The sequence below is a fragment of the Anopheles nili genome, assembly GCF_943737925.1.
Source record: "Anopheles nili chromosome X unlocalized genomic scaffold, idAnoNiliSN_F5_01 X_unloc_5, whole genome shotgun sequence".
In the NCBI taxonomy this organism is placed as follows: domain Eukaryota; kingdom Metazoa; phylum Arthropoda; class Insecta; order Diptera; family Culicidae; genus Anopheles; species Anopheles nili.
The window spans coordinates 47501-52500 of record NW_026525511.1 but is presented as its reverse complement, the minus strand read 5'-3'; positions in this window follow the sequence as shown (position 1 = coordinate 52500).

The following is a 5000-nucleotide window of genomic DNA, read 5'->3' as shown; positions in this document are numbered from 1 at the left end:
CGATCCGACCACTCCTTCGACCTGTTTTGGGGTTTTGCAGTTTTCCATGGGGTATTTTGTATGGGGAAAACCGACCCATGCCCGTACCTCCGTACCTAAGCGTCTGACGGTCTTGGACCCCTTTAGGTAAAAGTTGCATTCCGTCGAGCTGAACATTTCACTAGAACATCGCGAAATGATCCGACGACTCCTTCTGGGAGTTTTTGGGGTCCGAAGGTTTTCTGGGACTTAGTCTCTGGAGCAACATTTCTGAAGCTCGGCACGAGCAACCACGCACGTGTCTTATATCTCCGTAAGTAAGTGTCTGACGGTCTTGGACACCTTTAGCAAAAAGTTGCGCCCTATCGAATGGAACATTTCACTAGAACACCACGAAACGATCCGACCACTCCTTTGACCTGTTTTGGGGTTTTGCAGTTTTCCATGGGGTATTTTGTATGGGGAAAACCGACCCATGCCCGTATCTCCGTACCTAAGCGTCTGACGGTCTTGGACCCCTTTAGGTAAAAGTTGCATTCCGTCGAGCTGAACATTTCACTAGAACATCGCGAAACGATCCGACGACTCCTTCTGGGAGTTTTTGGGGTCGGAAGGTTTTCTGGGACTTAGTCTCTGGAGCAACATTTCTGAAGCTCGGCACGAGCAACCACGCACGTGTCTTATATCTCCGTAAGTAAGGGTCTGACGGTCTTGGACACCTTTAGCAAAAAGTTGCGCCCTATCGAATGGAACATTTCACTAGAACACCACGAAACGATCCGACCACTCCTTCGACCTGTTTTTGGGTTTTGCAGTTTTCCATGGGGTATTTTGTATGGGGAAAACCGACCCATGCCCGTATCTCCGTACCTAAGCGTCTGACGGTCTTGGACCCCTTTAGGTAAAAGTTGCATTTCGTCGAGCTGAACATTTCACTAGAACATCGCGAAACGATCCGACGACTCCTTCTGGGAGTTTTTGGGGTCGGAAGGTTTTCTGGGACTTAGTCTCTGGAGCAACATTTCTGAAGCTCGGCACGGGCAACCACGCACGTGTCTTATATCTCCGTAAGTAAGTGTCTGACGGTCTTGGACACCTTTAGCAAAAAGTTGCGTCTTATCGAATGGAACATTTCACTAGAACACCACGAAACGATCCGACCACTCCTTCGACCTGTTTTGGGGTTTTGCAGTTTTCCATGGGGTATTTTGTATGGGGAAAACCGACCCATGCCCGTATCTCCGTACCTAAGCGTCTGACGGTCTTGAACCCCTTTAGGTAAAAGTTGCATTTCGTCGAGCTGAACATTTCACTAGAACATCGCGAAACGATCCGACGACTCCTTCTGGGAGTTTTTGGGGTCCGAAGGTTTTCTGGGACTTAGTCTCTGGAGCAACATTTCTGAAGCTCGGCACGAGCAACCACGCACGTGTCTTATATCTCCGTAAGTAAGGGTCTGACGGTCTTGGACACCTTTAGCAAAAAGTTGCGCCCTATCGAATGGAACATTTCACTAGAACACCACGAAACGATCCGACCACTCCTTCGACCTGTTTTGGGGTTTTGCAGTTTTCCATGGGGTATTTTGTATGGGGAAAACCGACCCATGCCCGTATCTCCGTACCTAAGCGTCTGACGGTCTTGGACCCCTTTAGGTAAAAGTTGCATTTCGTCGAGCTGAACATTTCACTAGAACATCGCGAAACGATCCGACGACTCCTTCTGGGAGTTTTTGGGGTCGGAAGGTTTTCTGGGACTTAGTCTCTGGAGCAACATTTCTGAAGCTCGGCACGAGCAACCACGCACGTGTCTTATATCTCCGTAAGTAAGTGTCTGACGGTCTTTGACACCTTTAGCAAAAAGTTGCGCCCTATCGAATGGAACATTTCACTAGAACACCACGAAACGATCCGACCACTCCTTCGACCTGTTTTTGGGTTTTGCAGTTTTCCATGGGGTATTTTGTATGGGGAAAACCGACCCATGCCCGTATCTACGTACCTAAGCGTCTGACGGTCTTGGACCCCTTTAGGTAAAAGTTGCATTTCGTCGAGCTGAACATTTCACTAGAACATCGCGAAACGATCCGACGACTCCTTCTGGGAGTTTTTGGGGTCGGAAGGTTTTCTGGGACTTAGTCTCTGGAGCAACATTTCTGAAGCTCGGCACGAGCAACCACGCACGTGTCTTATATCTCCGTAAGTAAGGGTCTGACGGTCTTGGACGCCTTTAGCAAAAAGTTGCGCCCTATCGAATGGAACATTTCACTAGAACACCACGAAACGATCCGACCACTCCTTCGACCTGTTTTGGGGTTTTGCAGTTTGCCATGGGGTATTTTGTATGGGGAAAACCGACCCATGCCCGTATCTCCGTACCTAAGCGTCTGACGGTCTTGGACCCCTTGAGGTAAAACTTGCATTCCGTCGAGTTGAACATTTCACTAGAACATCGCGAAACGATCCGACGACTCCTTCTGGGAGTTTTTGGGGTCCGAAGGTTTTCTGGGACTTAGTCTCTGGAGCAACATTTCTGAAGCTCGGCACGAGCAACCACGCACGTGTCTTACATCTCCGTAAGTAAGGGTCTGACGGTCTTGGACACCTTTAGCAAAAAGTTGCGCCCTATCGAATGGAACATTTCACTAGAACACCACGAAACGATCCGACCACTCCTTCGACCTGTTTTGGGGTTTTGCAGTTTGCCATGGGGTATTTTGTATGGGGAAAACCGACCCATGCCCGTATCTCCGTACCTAAGCGTCTGACGGTCTTGGACCCCTTGAGGTAAAACTTGCATTCCGTCGAGTTGAACATTTCACTAGAACATCGCGAAACGATCCGACGACTCCTTCTGGGAGTTTTTGGGGTCCGAAGGTTTTCTGGGACTTAGTCTCTGGAGCAACATTTCTGAAGCTCGGCACGAGCAACCACGCACGTGTCTTATATCTCCGTAAGTAAGGGTCTGACGGTCTTGGACACCTTTAGCAAAAAGTTGCGTATAACCATCCTCGTCAATACTCTCGAACACTGTAACTAGATCCGACCACTCCTTGGTACACATTTGTGGGTTGCCAGTTTCGGTTGGGACTTAGTCTCTGGAGACCAAATTCTGAAGCTCGGCGTGGGTACCGACTTTTCGTGCACGTCAGAGGGCCTCGACCGCCCCGAGAACCCGACCTTCAGGATTTTGGCCATTTTCGGGGGTGCACAAAAGTGTTCGTAATCATCCTCGGATTGTACTTTTCATCATCTAGGGGCACCGTAGGGACCGAAAAAAGTGGTTTCGCATGATAGTCCACCTCGACCCATGTCGACCCTTGCGCGACCCCGACCTTCAGGATTTTGCTCTACGGAAGGGGGTCTACTTGTGCGCAACCCCGACCTTCAGGATTTTGCTCTACGGAAGGGGGTGCACAAAAGTGTTCGTAATCAACCTCGGATTGTACTTTTCATCATCTAGGGGCACCGTAGGGACCGAAAAAAGTGGTTTCGCATGATAGTCCACCTCGACCCATGTTGACCCTTGCGCGACCCCGACCTACAGGATTTTGCTCTACGGAAGGGGGTCTACTTGTGCGCAACCCCGACCTTCAGGATTTTGCTCTACGGAAGGGGGTGCACAAAAGTGTTCGTAATCAACCTCGGATTGTACTTTTCATCATCTAGGGGCACCGTAGGGACCGAAAAAAGTGGTTTCGCATGATAGTCCACCTCGACCCATGTCGACCCTTGCGCGACCCCGACCTTCAGGATTTTGCTCTACGGCAGGGGGTCGACTTGTGCGCAACCCCGACCTTCAGGATTTTGCTCTACGGAAGGGGGTGCACAAAAGTGTTCGTAATCAACCTCGGATTGTACTTTTCATCATCTAGGGGCACCGTAGGGACCGAAAAAAGTGGTTTCGCATGATAGTCCACCTCGACCCATGTCGACCCTTGCGCGACCCCGACCTTCAGGATTTTGCTCTACGGAAGGGGGTCTACTTGTGCGCAACCCCGACCTTCAGGATTTTGCTCTACGGAAGGGGGTGCACAAAAGTGTTCGTAATCAACCTCGGATTGTACTTTTCATCATCTAGGGGCACCGTAGGGACCGAAAAAAGTGGTTTCGCATGATAGTCCACCTCGACCCATGTCGACCCTTGCGCGACCCCGACCTTCAGGATTTTGCTCTACGGAAGGGGGTCGACTTGTGCGCAACCCCGACCTTCAGGATTTTGCTCTACGGAAGGGGGTGCACAAAAGTGTTCGTAATCAACCTCGGATTGTACTTTTCATCATCTAGGGGCACCGTAGGGACCGAAAAAAGTGGTTTCGCATGATAGTCCACCTCGACCCATGTCGACCCTTGCGCGACCCCGACCTTCAGGATTTTGCTCTACGGAAGGGGGTGCACACTTATGCGACCCCGACCTTCAGGATTTTGCTCTACGGAAGGGGGTGCACAAAAGTGTTCGTAATCAACCTCGGATTGTACTTTTCATCATCTAGGGGCACCGTAGGGACCGAAAAAAGTGGTTTCGCATGATAGTCCACCTCGACCCATGTCGACCCTTGCGCGACCCCGACCTTCAGGATTTTGCTCTACGGAAGGGGGTCTACTTGTGCGCAACCCCGACCTTCAGGATTTTGCTCTACGGAAGGGGGTGCACAAAAGTGTTCGTAATCAACCTCGGATTGTACTTTTCATCATCTAGGGGCACCGTAGGGACCGAAAAAAGTGGTTTCGCATGATAGTCCACCTCGACCCATGTCGACCCTTGCGCGACCCCGACCTTCAGGATTTTGCTCTACGGAAGGGGTCCTCTCTGTACAAGGTTTAGGGGTACATTTTCACCCAAAAACCACTATCGCTCATCCGAAACAACTCCTCGAAATGTGTCTTCTCTGTGAATTTGGCCCCGATCTGACGAGAAGTTTTCGAGATATGCCCCTCTGAAGGTACATATTGGGACTTAGCCGATTTTCACCCATTGCGGTGTCTATGGGGTGTTGGGAATCGCTCTACCGACCAGCCGGT